Here is a 15,282-nt window from a genome sequence, read left to right as displayed (position 1 = left end):
AATTCCACACCCTACTCATGGTCAAGTAAAATAATCAGAAATTTGATTCAGAATATTATTTTTTTTTTTGCTTTGTTTTTAATAAGGATTTTTCGGTTTATAAATCCATCCGTGCTGTAGCATTTTACAGTTTATTCTCCTGAGCTTGACCAGGGCTGTTGTGCATAAAGCAATGAAAATCTTGGAGTCCAAAGGGAAACATCTCTCTGTGTTTGCGTTCAAAATACATATATTATTTTGAAAAATGAATTGACAGACCCCCCCTATGAGATCACGTTTGCAGGCTGAATTTCCTACTCTATTTTTTTTTCTACAAGACTAAATTAAGACGTTTATGCTACGGAGGCAAAAGATTTTAATATCTAACCCTTCCCCACCCAGGATGTGCTCGCAGACACACAAAGCCAAGGCAGAAAATCACATTGCTTTCTCAGCAGATCCATATTCCACCCCTGCAAAAATGGTGTAATCTGTTTTCCCTGGAACTGGAATTCATGATGTCAGGGATGCTGATGGCAGTGTCAAGAAATCAGCTGAGCCTCTGATAAAGGCATTTGCACATTTGACTTTTTTATTCTTTGGGCTTTATGATTTAAAATCCGCCGTTTAATCTGCACCCGCCATCTCGCACGCGGACGGTAAAACACCCACGTATCCTGACACAGAAACAGCAAACGCTCTTCTCTATTGTCAGCCATTGCTGTCCGAGGCCAAAAGAAAGAGGTCACCCATAATAATAAGGTCAACCATCACCATGGTATCTGAGCACCATCTGATTTAAAGAACGCTGTAAGAGTCCATGGAAAATGTAGAGGCAGCAAAGGAAAAGCACTCAGAGGAACTTCAGAAATAATTGCGATGCAATTAAGACTTGCCACCAAAATGAATATTTCCGATCAGAGTTCCTCCGCGGAGAGGTTGCTATTGTTATAAAAGTTAGAGATATTTAGGCTTGATTAGGCTCTGGTGTGCAACTCAGCAGCCAACCACACAAAAATCAATGGATTTGTATCAGTAAAAATCCTCTCTGAGGCGAAAACCTTGCTTAAAGGGATGTAACCATACCCACGAGCTGCTCTGACGCCTCTGACACTCGTGGGTGGCCAGCACTGCTCAGGATCAGGCTCCGGAGCTGAAACGTTGCTGGGCCAAGGGAAGGGAAGGAGAGGAGGGCAGATGGAGCCGCTATGCTTTTGGAACAGGCTTTTCACAACCGTCTCCGCACCTGCAACAGGCAACGCCTTCAGTTTAGATCCTTCAGGTCTCATCATTTAAATGCACGTGGGAAGCTGCACCGAGAAAGGTCGGTGCGATTCCTTTTGTTACCGATGTCTCATTTAAAAGGATCTTTGTTTTGACGCTAGCAGAGCAAGCGCAGGAGGGCTGTGATCCCATGGTGCACCCACCGCAGGGGCCAGTACCAGGGGGAAAGGCAAGGATCCTTCTAGTAGGCAATTCACGGGTGAAGTTGCCTAAACCCCGCCTGGGAGCAGTTGGTGTATGCCTTGAAAAATGATGGTATTTCTGCTAAAAAAGAAAGAAAAAAGGGACAGTCCTAAATCCATCCCCCTACGGCTGCTGCCTGTCTAAAGCCCATTTCAACCCTGAGCATCTTCTCCCTGCTCCAAGCTGGGCTCCGCTTTCAGCAAACGAGCAGCCCCAGTGAGGCCAGCTGGGCTTAGGACAGGTTTAAAATGAAAATTAAGCATGTTTGCTTAAATGCTTAATGATTAAATGTTTGGGTGGAGGGGATCAATGCTGGCAGCCCAGTGGGTCTGATCCCAAAAAGCACTGAAGGATTATGAGCACAAGTTAAAAAAAACCCCAAAAATCTCTTTGGAGAAGCACAGGGGGAGCAGCTTTTGGAGGCTGCTTTTCCCAGAACCGCGCCGCAACTCTCAGCAGCAGGATTGTTGTGAGCAAAGATGTGGCTGTTTATCTACTAGAGGCGAGGATTTATTTTCTAGAGGGCAAGTGCACCTCTAGGGAAGACTATTTTAGTCATTAATGCAGGTTTAGCAGGCACCATTATACGCCGAGCTTTGCTGGTATGAAGCTGTAAATATGTTTAAAATTCTCATGATTGAAAATCAGGGACGATGCTCCGCCAGCCAGGCAGTGGTCCAAGCTGAAGGCAAATATGAGCACGGGGCAGCTTTGTTGCCATTTTATGATCCCCACCGTACAGTAGCCTTTGATGTTTATTATGAAATATTATGATTTAAGTGACTAGGGTAGTTCATGAAAAATGACCCCTGTAAATGCTGCCTGGGAAACTAGATTCAGTAAATTAGCACATTCCTTAACACGACCCTCCCGGCTGTATATCGTGTGCTGACCTAAACGTGCCTAAACGGACAGTTCACTAACCTATACATAAAATCTTTAAATGATTATCCTATTAAGAACTATTATTGGAGTGGTTTAGTCCTGTGCCGTATCATTTATGCAAATGAGAGAAAAACTGAAGTCACTGTTACTTTTAGACAAAGTGCAAATAAGCTTTTTATTGCATATTAATGAATCGCTAATACCACGGCTCTTCCGCACCCATCTTTATGCAGATTATAGCAATGCTGTTTGCACAGTTGTATTATTCAAACTTTTTCGTTTTGAAGCGCCTAGACTAAGATTTAAAACCAAAACCAAACCCGATACCCTGCAAGTTAAAACAAAGCAAATGCTCTTCCTACAGAAATACAGAATTGAAGCTGCAGACTTGGTGAACACGTTCAGCTGACTGCATTTTGTCTTAAATATACCAAAATTATTTTTTATGAGTTCAGCATAAAACTTAGCAGATCCAAACCACAGTTCAAGAAAGCATTTAAGAACAGACTGAAACCCATCCATATTTGACATGATTCTTAATTTTAAGCACGTTTAAATCCCACTGGTTGCAGTGACATGCTGACAGTGTCTCTCCGAAGGAAATATTATCTTGATTCTGGACTTTAGAGAATACATCTCATCTTTGGACCCAATCCTGCAACCCATTACTCTTAACTCATACAAGCAACCTCTGTGACATGAGGCCTGTTATGTCTATGCAAATTCCTCTGGTATCAGAGTCAACACTGCAAACAAAAGTGTAAATGTTCCCTAGCTCTAATGGGCAGAATATCAGGTCCACAGGGAGAAATAGAGATGATAAATGTGATCAATAATGACTGTAACTTGTTAAGTTATAGTTTTATTGCAAACAAGGAACTGCTTCCATCTGTAAGAAAGGTGGGAAGAAATACATACACACTATTCCAGAAAAGTAATAATGCACTTTTATATACCTGCAGCAAATTTGATTCCAGAAGAGAATCAATGAAAGTGCTTGATGGATCTTAATTTTTTTAGATTTGCTCATTCTATTTTACTGCTACCTGATATAATAGCTACATAGTCACTAATAAAAGTTACCCACATAAAACCATCTAGTTCATATTTACAACACTGCATTTGAATAAATATTACAAAAGCAGAGTCATGCAGGAACAAGCGTCTCTCTTGGAAACACCTTTTAGTGCAAAATGAAGGGAGGAAGGACTGGCCAGAATCCACCTCTCTTCCCACCAGCTGATCCCCCGAGAAGGAGGTGAATTTCAGAGGGATGGTTTCTCTACAAGGGTCTCTGCTGAATCCAGATTTAGGGCAGCAGCAACACAGCCGATGGCACCTGGCTGGGGTTTGGGTTTGATTTCTGTTTCTGTATGTTTTGGGCTGTTTTTATTAAAGAGAATTTACATTCATGGTTACAGGGAAGAAACAGTCTGAATTTCCAAGCGCTCCCATCTTCCAGGGACTCACATGGAAACAAGCATTCCTTTCTTTTGCATCCACCAAACTAAATACAGCTTATTGGGTTTGAAAGGGTGGATTCTGGCTACAAAACAATCTGAAGACCTTAACAGCAAAAGTACGTGGCTTTCTGTTGCCACCATTTGTGTTTACATCATCCTGAGGCTGACAGAATACCAGCAGCGGGCACAGTTCAGCCAGGCAAGGGAGGGGAGATGCCTGGTGCTCCATCACCAGCTTCTGCGTCCACCCACTTCACCTCAAATCCTCACACGCTCGTATTTACTCAGGATCATCACAACCGCTTCGCAGCCATTACCAGCTACTCAGTAAACAACACCTATGCTGTCTAAATGCATCACATACAAATGCTCAAATACATAATTAATGCGGGTTTACCCTTGAGAGCTGTTGTTGGTCTCCTGGGTAAGTAATAGGTCTTTTATTGTTTAGACTTACAGATCTCTTGAGCCTCTTTTAAGGATGTCTTTGAGCAGCTAAGAGAAGAAAAAAAAATGCGTGCAAGAAATCTATAGGTGACTCCGTTGGCAAGAAACCAAAACTACTGTCTTGTTCTGCTTTGCCCTGGCAGGTCTTCATTGAAGAAGACTGAACAACAGAACTGTCTGCTTCTCCTCTTGCAGAAGACAGGAATTTGAGTTAAGGATGAAGGTGCAGGTCTGACCTTACCTTAAGGAGGACCCTGCTCAGCTGCTGCTCTCCCACGAGCTAGCTGGGAGCTTGCAGAAGGGCTTACAAGGAGCCCCGCAAGCAGGGAGAGGACTCTTGGAGTCCAGAGACCAGTGAGTATGAAAGGGAGCTGAATCTGAACCAACAGCTTAAAGGTAAAAGGGCATTTAAGTTTCTTTGCTAACTCTTAGGAGCATCCAAGCCTCTTGTAATCCTGATGTGGAAGGTTTACAGCATACAATTCCTCTGTGGCATTGGGGCAAACAATTTCTAAACAGCTCTGTGAAGCTGTGGTGACCTTCTCCAGCCAGGCTGGGCAACCAAGTTCGACAGGAGAACACCAAGTGAATTCAAGCAATGGTGTGCTCACGAACGGTTCCTTAACATGATCCTAAAAACCCCACACAGGTGCTCCTGGTGTTCCATAAAAACCATTACTGACGTCCTATTGGTTCACACACATTCAGCATTTTCATCTCTTATAGGCATAAAAAATTAACTTTCCTTATTTTCAATAGCACGAGAGGTGGGCAGAGCCCGGAGCAGCGCAGAGGCAACATCCCCCCATGGCTGTGCACTGCTTCCTGGTGCCTCCTGGTGAAATTCTCTTATGCTCTTCTGGTATTTATTGATGCTAAAGCCACTTCAGGACCCTCTTTCAGCCTAAAGGAGCAGATTATATCCAAGCCTGCTTTAACGCACCTCAGCTAGATCTCTGGGGTTTCAGAGGGACTCAGACACTCAACTCATACTCATTTCAAACCCTGTTGAAGGCTGCAACTGTAATTTGGGAACGGTGTTTGCAAACAGAGGCATGCGGGGTAGATTCCAGCTCTCACCGTAGGCTTGTACAATAATTACCACTACTATTAATGAATTTATGAAAGAACATCAATGGGGAATATACCCCAATGTATTTAATTTAGAAACATCATATGAATTGCAATACTGCGTACAAACACCTGACACAAAAGGAATTCAGGCCCTTCCTCCACTGTAACAGCTTTGAGGAGGTCAATTACTGTTTTCAAATACAGACAGCATTTGCTTTGGCGTCTCCTTTTATAAGTGATCAAATTAAATTTGCACCGTTACTTCATTTGGGCTCCCCTCCTTTTACGTTTAAAACACAACATTATTATAGACTTACTTTATGGGTAAAGTAACTAAGAACAATACAAGCATCATAATGAAAAAGATGTGCAGCATTTTACACCGCATAATAAATGTGTGTCCATATCGATGTAAAACATACAAATGGCAATACTTTAGCACTGAATATTTTTCTGCCTTTAATTAAAATAAACTAATAAAGATTTCGGAGATGCATTTGCTTTAATAGAATGCAGAGTTATAATTGGTGACCTATTTTAAGCAATTTAATTTCCCATGACCTGTTTTCCAAATTAACATAGTAATAGAGGAATGTTTATTGTGTTTGGGAATATAAGTTTCTCCTTCAAAGATGTCATATGCCTTTGTGATTTGATTTAAAGGTGTGTTCTTTTATTAAAATGTTCACATAAAGAGCTTGTAAATTATGTAAATGTTTCTTTTTATGGCATTTAATGAGCCTAGAATTTTAAATCAAAGCACAATCAAAGAAAATAAACAAGGACATCCTGAAGATTCAGAAGATCATTTTTAAAAAACCGTATCAGCTAGGTCATACCCAATTCATTTGAATCCCCTTTTTCTGAAAGTGATCATGGCAATACTTTCCCCAACTATTTTATTACGTTCGTGTGTTTGTATATACACAGCAACACACCCATACACAAAATTCAGTATTTTACACACACAAACTCAATCTGCAGCTCTTTAGAGATGGCTCTGTTTGGAATCTCATTAAACTCTTGTGGCATTGTGTGCCAAGGGCTGATTAGGTGTTATTTTTTTAAAAAAAAAGGTATTCCCTTGAGTGATTTTGAGGCACCTGAATTATTCACAAGTTGCACAGGGGGTCCATTTCCCAGGCCTGCTGCCTCTGCGCCGGCGCTCTGAATGCAGCTCAGAGCAAGATCAATCTGCAGCTACAACAGAGCCCAAATCCAACAGTTAGGGCCGAGTTCTAAATATTAAATCCTCACCTTTAAAGAACGATGCATGGATGACTTGTGGATGGTAGTCTCATGGATTTGGTGAAAGAAATACCAGCAAAATAATTTTTTTTTTTGGTTAATTGATTTTAGTGAACATTTTAATTTTCTCCTCATCTTTATTCAGTTTGAGGGCAAATTGCCTGATAAAATTGTAGACTGAAATCTTTCAGATTTCAGAGGACAGGGAAGCTCACATGGGGTGAAGGTGCTGCAGGAACCTGTGAAAGCCTTTGTGTCCCTCCTGTGTAGGGCAGCTGAGATCTCCATCCAGGTAACGGGTCCAACAGGAGCATCATGCGAAGGTGTGTCCTGCACGCGTCACACCGGCAGTAATCCTGCTTTTCATTACGGGATTACGGAGCAATGATTTACAAGGCTGCACAAGACCTCCAGTTCGTTTGGGGCGGGGAGGGGAGGACACGAGATTAAGGCCAATGTATGTTATAAAAACAGGAAAAAACTTCTATTGTCTTCTCAAACGCAACGTAGGTGGGAGTGCATTCCTAAATCATAGGGAGTAGTGGGATTGTTTCAAGGGGTGACGCAGGGTTAAGGAAATATGTCACCTCTGTATAAAAGCAGTTCTAACGTTGGTTATTTTAGTTATTTTGTCATGTTGAAAAGTTGTAGAACAACCTTCTTTTCTGGGATGAGCCACTCCTCAATTCTTCCTATATTTAAACAGATTTGCTCGTTATACAAATATACGAATCCATCTACTTATGTTTGTACATTTTGATGCTTATATACCTTCCCATCACCACGCACACGTTCGGCCACAGGTCTGTATGTCCATGCAAAATATGCGATAACTCAGTCACATTCATGGCTTGTATAAAGTCTCATTCACTCTCCACAGGACTCCATCATCTGAAAAGGTGGGAGAAAGGGAAAAAACCCTCCCCAGAACAGGCTCTTTAACGTACCACAGACACTCGTGGCCTGCCCGAGAACCTCTCCCGGGCCGCGCTCTCAGACCATCTCCAAATCACTCATGAAATGCTCCAGACAGCAAAGGTGCGTGTTTAACAAGAGGAAACTCTCGTCACGGCGTTCGTGCCTCTGTAAATATGCAGAGAGCTGAGCGAGTTTAACAGGGGGTCAACTGCTTGACTAGATCTCTCAGCGACGAGCAGGACATCAACGCCCAGACAGATGACAGCCGCCTCCTCCAGCTCGTCTCAGTTTCGTCAGGGCTCAGCCAGCCACGTGGCGTTATTTTAGCAGTGCAGCCCCACAGCAGAGGAGATGCTCTCTAACAGCTTGTTACAGCCCCATCTGTTAAGAATTTACAGCTAATGTATCTTCTAACATGGGCTTTTAAGGTAAGAAAGAAGCATTTGGCCTGGTTAGGAGACCTCTGTGCAGCTCTGTTCATGACCTCCCTGCCTAGCACATTTGGTTTAGTATTTTGGGGAATCGGTATTAAAAATATCAATGATTCATCCATCACTGATAAACATGCTTCAGCAGCAATAACTATATGTACGTATATATAGATAGATTAATATGTCTCCTACACGTGTTTCAAGCACAATTCCCTCAGAACAGTCCAAGCTATAAGGTATTTTATGCTCAAATCCGAGTTTTGTACTCTGACCATTTAAACATGCTATCTATGAAAGTGCAGGGTCTGAGGGTTGGTGGAGCTGGGGCGCCAAGCTGGACCCTTCAGCCACCTGTCACTGTCCTAGCTCCTGGAAGCATTGGGAAGAAAATGTCAAATCCCCCACTATAAGAAATTTACAGCCTGTTCCTGTTATATTATTTGCTCTTTACAGCCTTATTAAAGCACCAAACAGCTCAAGGCTCTGCCAGGAAGACTCAGAGGGAATGAATGAAATGGGTTTGGGTAGAGAAAGCAAAACCAAATCAGCCTTTTTCTCTGAAAACTGAGGCTAACCCAGTTCTGATTTACATCTGCCCATTGAGTCAAGTCCTCCATCCATTCGGATCCCTAAAGCACCCACTGTCTTGGAGCTGGAGCCTTGACCTTGGACCATGCAAACAGCCCACCTGAGGGGCACGCTCGGGAAGGAGCCGTGAGGGTTTGCCCTCTGTCCCTCACCGATGAGATGCAGCGTGTCCTCCCCGCTCCAGCCAGCCCAGCAGCTCTTTTCAGAGAGCAGGAGAAACGGGGGAGAAAAGCACTAAAACAGACAATAAAGAGAACACTTCAGGAACCTATCCATCGGGGATCTTTTAAAAGCATTGATTTCTGGGCTTCAAGAGAGGAAAAGGAAGAGAATAACGTTTCAAGAGAAAAATAACAGCCCCCAAACCACAGACTTCAGGCTGCCTAAATTCCTATTGCCTTCAGGAATCCGGGCTCGCTGTGGTTTAACGCCTGTGCTGCTGGATCCGACCCCAATGTGCGCTTCACGAGGACACCGCTCCGACACAAACCCACCCCCTTTCTGCCATCACGTTTTCGGGGGTCAAAAGGCCCAGCGCTGCTCTCACACTGCCTCCAACCCCGGGGGAATCTGACTGGCTCCAGTCGAGTGCCTGCTGATAGAAACAGCCCGGCGTGGAAGCAGAAACCAGGCCCTCCATTTCCTTTTTATTTTATTTTTTAAAGGCTCTGAACCGAAAGTGGGAGGAGGGGAGTATCTGATGATCTCCGTGTGTCTGCTTTATTCAGGGGGTAACAAGGAAAAGCATTTTGCTGCTCCGAGGGTGCACAGTCAGTGATCTTAGCAGCGCGTTATATAACGCTGCCGAAGAAATGACAGCCGGGATTTACAAGGCGAACCGAACACATCAAAGCACCCCGGTGACGACACGAACCACGCGAACGCAGCTCGAGCGCGCTTGCTGTCGCTCCAGCACCGCGAAAAGCATCCTCATGCCAGCCCGTGTCTCTTTGCGCTGTGCAACGAGTTCATCTCGCCCTCCGACTCTCCCCCTCCCAAAGGCTGATGCTTTTCTGGCCTGTCGTCTTCCCTTTAGGTACCTGCTCATCCGATACCCCACACCCCCATCGACCTCTCAGATTGCCTGTTCCTCCTTCAGTCTAGCCCTCTTCCCACTCCTCTGCTCCTCCTTCAGTCCAGCAGCAAAAATACTGCTGAAATAAATCATATTGGGCCCTATATAGGACAAAAAAAATTTACTTCTGTGGTTACCAGCCTGGAATATCCACATAGCTCTGCCTTGACCTTACGTGCCTTTGGTTAAAGGGATGTTCCGTTATTAATCCAGCTTAGATCTGGATTAACTTTTAAAGATATAAAAATGCCCACAAGCCAAGTAAGGTGATATATTTTTGGCTGGTTGGAACTGGCAGGCTGCCGGGCAGGGTTAGCAAGCATCTAGAGCTTAGGAGAGGTGCTTTTAGATATAAATCCTGATGAAAAAAAAAAACCAAACAACCCTAAAATAAATTATGTAAGCAAGTAACAGCCAGCAGGTCACGCAGGACAGCTAAAGTCCTCCAGATATATTTGTACTCTATGAGAAATTCCCACTACAGATCGAATCTGCCCAGCCTGGAAAGCAGAATCACATTCTGACCTGGCGAATTTGATACTGAAAGGGGAGGGATGAGGGAAAGACAGAGAGGGGGGGAAAGGTAATTCAAAAGAGGAAAACAAAAACATGCTGAATAGAAAAACATTTAAGGGCTGCTGCAAAGCCTACTAAAATTGATGTCAACGGGAAGTTTTTGTTTTCCTCCTTTCAATAGACATTGGATCGTGTCCCTAGAGAACAGTTTCCAATTGTGGCCGCTCTAACGAAGCATCGAGAATCTGCATTCAGAGGCTGAAAAAATCACAGTGATTGCAGCCCCCCCCCAGGTAGGGACTCTGCCTCGTTTGCTGTTTTACCGAACCCAGCACGGGGTGGTGGCAGGTTCAGTAAAAACATAACCGGGAAGAGAGCAGAATGACGGCTGTGATTAGTGAAACGTGGATTTTCACATGCATCTGCACAAAGAGAGCTGAAATACCACCCTAAGACACCCCCTCACGTTAGAAATAAGGTATTGGGATTTGTAAACACATTTAGGATATTAACTTATGCATCAACAGAAAGACAGATTTTAACACATCCTTTAAAACAAACTCTTAAATACTTTTAATGTATGCCTCTCGTGGAACTCCGTGCACATCTATGCCCACGGATTCCTGCTGGCTGCAAAACACATATCCATTGTGTTTGCTTTCCTCGCTGCCCGAAGAAGGGATTTACGAGCACGATACCTGCTTTTGACGAGAATACTAAGTGAGGAGCTGGGCAGAAAGGGAGAGGGAAGACATTACACCACATCTCTTCAGACGCCCAATAAAACAGAAACTGTTGGGCTGCTACTGGTTTGCTCACAGCAATAAAGTTCCTTGTTCAGCATTAAAAGGAGGCAATTCTTACCAGTTTACCTCTGTTACCATATATCAAAAATGTATACGCAAAAATAGTCAGATAATGAGAAAAATTACCTTTGAATAAGTATCAGCTAAAAAGAAATAGTTAAGATCTGCCGTGAATTATTCAAGCAACTCCAAATATAAATTGCAACAAACAGCAAGACGAGATCTTGCCTTTCTGTACGTTGCAGATGTCCTGCCTCAACCCAAACAGCACATTTCACTTGTGCTGCGTACGGAGAACTGCATTGCCTCGAGGAAATCCAATGGGAGGCAACAGCACACGGGGCAGAATACGCTCTTCTTAGATTGCACATATATATATATATATGTTTTAAAGCCATTTTGTGCAAGTAGGATCTTTCAGCACATAATGCCGCTGTTGAAAGCCTACTGCTACACCCCGAGGGTTTCACAGCAAATTCTGTAGCCTAGGGGAAGGCTGGGTCCCACAGCTAGAAATTAGGGCTGTAGAGCTGCAAGGGAATCTGTGCTCTGATATAATTAAGAGCGATTCTTCACTAACATTGCAATTTTGTTACTGCAATACTGGTAGTTATTTAGATGCACTCAAGAAAAAATACTGGCTGGTGGCTAAACCTGTGCAAATCTATTGTATCAATAGGGCTGCACCACGCAGGTCAAATAGCAGAATTTGGCATGAAGACGGTGGCACTTGGGCTCGCCTGCATTTTCTAGGATGTAGTGCGCAAAGGATGGTGGTAACCTGCGCTGTTACTTGTCTGAAAGTGCAGGGAACAGAGCTGCTCTCCTCCAACTTCAGTCGCTGTGTGACTCCTCTGATGCCTGATCAAATTAAACAGATCGAATGCAGAAACGCAGCCTTGTGCGACCCCAGCTGAGCTGCGCAGATCCCGGGCACGGTGCCGCTCCACATCCCGGGGGATTCTGCATCTCTCCTCCTGCTCCCCTTCCTTCCTCACCCTTCGCCTCCGCCTCTCCTTTCCTTTAAAAATTTGGGTCACCTTGCTTGCACCGGCACAGTTTTGCCCAGTGACAACTGCTTTTGTGCAGTTCCCCAGGGTAGGAATAAAGTGGGGATTGATGCTACACGGAGAAAGACAGCTATCCTTGCCCAGGAGTTAAGTTCTCTCCTTCTGGGGGTATGTGTGAGGGGACTATATAGACAAGTATTTCTATTATTTCTTTTCATAACATTCCACACAGAAGTTCAGAATATTACAAACACACAACCTGCAGAAATGCATTGTTTTCCTTACATGTGTGAGGGAAGGCAGAAGGTCTTTGCTTTCTGAGTCTTTATTTTTATTTTTTTCTCTCTCTTTCTTTAAGAAAAAAAAAAAACAAACCAACATTCTGCTGCTTTGAAAGCAACATACATTTGCATGTGCCCACCGCTTGAGAGTGTCTCTCTGCCTTGCCCGAGGAGCATGTGCCTAGCTCGAGTCCCCACGGTGAGTGGCAGAATCTGCCATATGGAGGTCACCTTGTCCAGGTCCATAAATAGCTCTTCTTCCTAAGCAGGGAAGGGAAGGAGCTACTGAGAGTAATGAAAGAGGAGGCTAGCTTGCATCCGTGGCACTGATTGGTGCCAGGGTTACAACATGCAGAGACTTGTCATGCCAGCAGCAGCGATACCGTCAATCTGCAGGCACAGAAGTCACCTAGTTCCACCGTGAAAACATGTGCCAGCCAGTTTTTCATTTCAGTTCTCACACAGGGGTTTGGATGCCTTTCAGGAGTTGAGAACAGATACTTCAGGAAAGGTATCCTTGGGGAGATGAGAGGAGCCCCCAGGCAAAGGGCTTTGCTGCTTAAGGACACACGTTGGGGTCTGCCAGGTTGGTCCCACGCGGTGGGTCGGGGCAGGGGAGGGATTTTGATGAGGTGAAGAAGCAGCATCGAGGCAGCACAGCCCAAGCCCCCCACTGCTGCAGAGAGCTGTGTAACAGCACAGGCACAACAACATAACTGCCACCAGTCCCATCCCCCAGTTTGTGGCAAGGACTTCTCTTCCATGTACCTACAGCTGGAGATGGGAAGATCAAGATCCGCACCTTGTGCAATGAACCTTTTTGCTTTATTCAGCTTTCAAGATACCAACTATGAAAATGCTACAACAGAACCATCTGACAGCCAACAAGGTGCCCAGCTAGCAGCTAAGTAATTGATACCTTCATTTAAAAATAGACTGGAGTATGTCAGCTAGTATGTCATGTCAGACTGACTTTCACAGACCTGAAAGCATGCTGTCGTGTTTCCATTACAGCATCCCATGGAACAACGCGAAATTCATGAAAATACTGCAAAAATAATGTTCCCAGGTAAATCACAGAAAATTTAAAGGAGGGTGGAATGGGAGGAGGAGAGAATATTTCTTTGATTTTAAGTTATTTTGGAGTGCAAACACCTAAAGTCTGAATTAGCACCATCCCTCTTTTTGCCCCAAAATGTTTAGCAGATAAGTCATATCAGGATATAAAGTTAAGGAGGAGGCATAAGGTCTTGATATACTCAGTTTGCAACTTTTTAGACAGTTACACCTGGTAGCAGCGAGGTGGTAATCCAGCCATTAATATCCCCTTGTGCGGGTGATGCCAGCGCTCTCCTCTCCATCCCGCTAAAAACGGTCCCCTCCCATTTGTCAATATAGGAAGGGAAGAGCACTTATCCCTCCACGACATCTTTTTGCATCCCACAGGCTGCAAATCCCTGGTTTGATCTTGTTCAGTGTGGAACATCTGACATGCCTGTGATGGGGAGGCTTTAACCGCTCTTATTCCTTCTTATGATACCCATGACTATAGGATTGGATGAAAGGGATGAACAGATGGATGGATCACGTATATACACTGCAAAGCCTTTATCCTTCGCTAGGCATCGGTTTAAGCGAGGCACAGTATTTTTAAATAGCCTCTTCTCTTTTTCCTTTCCCCTTCACAAGTTTTCCTCTATGTTCCTCCCCTCGGCAGTCTTTTCCCCCCTCTCCCATACAAACACTTTGAGCTAGAGTCTTGATATATAAAAAAACCCACCCACCACGAAGCAGCCCTAAGCCAGTGTTTCCTTTGTCCTTGCTCTTTAAAAGCTCTAGTTGCTGCTCAGATGAGGTAACGGGCCTCATAACACAAGAAGTATGTTTTTCAGAACTTAATGTCCTCTGCCACAGATGTCGTCTCTGCCAGAGGCTTATTAACACCTCAGAAGAGCAAAGCCCTGCCCACAAAGGGAAGGGAATCTAAAGAAGATACACAAACAAAGGAGGTGAATGTTAAAAGCAGCTAATGAGGGGGAAAAAAACCCCTCCACCTTCCCATCACGGCACTTCAGAACAAGTAGCATTGCCAAGCACTGAGAACCTGGGGATTAAAGAGACAATTTAGGAAGACTTGATGTGGGGAATGGAAATCTCCTGGAAGACATTAAAAGAACACAGAAGATCAGTGCACATATTTGGGGAAAAGAAGAAAAACCTAGAAAAAAATATATGTGTGTATATGGACAACTTTGCAAGGACTAACAGAAAAGCTACTCGGAAATAATCAGGTGCATGTATTTCCTATAAGGGAAATTTAAATTTGAAAGGAAAAAAAAAGATATATGTTCAAAGGGACTTACTGAAAAAGCAAACCTGCTTGTCTACAAAACCTTTTTTTATTTAAAACCAATTCTCTTAGAAACACCAAGAATTACTCAAATAAAATATCCACTTCACTGGCTTGTCTTTCTTGCTTTGGAAGTGCTATGTGTTGCTTTTGAAATTTTTTTTTTTCCCCCATTGCTACACCTGGTCCTCTTCAGCAGCAGGGGTTGATTTCCAGCACACTGAGGCTGCCCTGGGCATGTGCAGGCACCTCTGCCAAAGTCGACCTCGCACACAATGGCTCGGGGACTGCACGGGTGCGCGTGGGCATCCCATGGGGCTCCCCACCACCTCGTGCACTGGGATATGATTTCTCTTCCCTTTCTTCTCCAGGGCAGCCAAAAAGGGATGCAGGTGCCCCTTTACTCCTTTGTAGAGAGATTTGGGGAAGCTGAGCCAGATCGTAAAGACCAGGATTTTCTCACTAGAGCGAGATCCTTGCTCGGAGACACGTGTCACTGGCAGGAACATGGCAGAAGTCTGGGACCAGACTGTAGAGTATGACTTCTGGTATGAAAAATGGATGGGTAAGAAGTAATTACAGGGCCACAAAGATCACCAGAAATAAACAATAAGTCAGGACATTCAAAAGGGCACTACGACCGAGATCAGCCCCAGCAAGGACAATAACATCAGCCCCTGAGATTGCTGCTAAATAAAGAAATGTTTCATATGGAAATGAACAGCCCAGAGAGGAATGAGCTGG

General features: G+C 44.1%; 1 long non-coding RNA gene across 1 annotated transcript; it reads left to right on the top strand.

Annotated features, from left to right (window-relative positions):
* Window positions 1-12,600: 12,600 nt before the first annotated feature.
* On the top strand, window positions 12,601-14,611 carry LOC137672258 (uncharacterized). The gene is made up of 4 exons (XR_011049553.1): window positions 12,601-12,774; window positions 13,022-13,096; window positions 13,203-13,257; window positions 14,103-14,611. It is a non-coding gene; the product is annotated as an uncharacterized lncRNA (long non-coding RNA).
* Window positions 14,612-15,282: the final 671 nt, after the last annotated feature.

The sequence above is a fragment of the Nyctibius grandis genome, chromosome 19 (assembly GCF_013368605.1).
Source record: "Nyctibius grandis isolate bNycGra1 chromosome 19, bNycGra1.pri, whole genome shotgun sequence".
Classification (NCBI taxonomy): domain Eukaryota; kingdom Metazoa; phylum Chordata; class Aves; order Nyctibiiformes; family Nyctibiidae; genus Nyctibius; species Nyctibius grandis.
The sequence above is the reverse complement of the archived record's forward strand: the minus strand, read 5'-3'. Positions and strand labels throughout refer to the sequence as shown.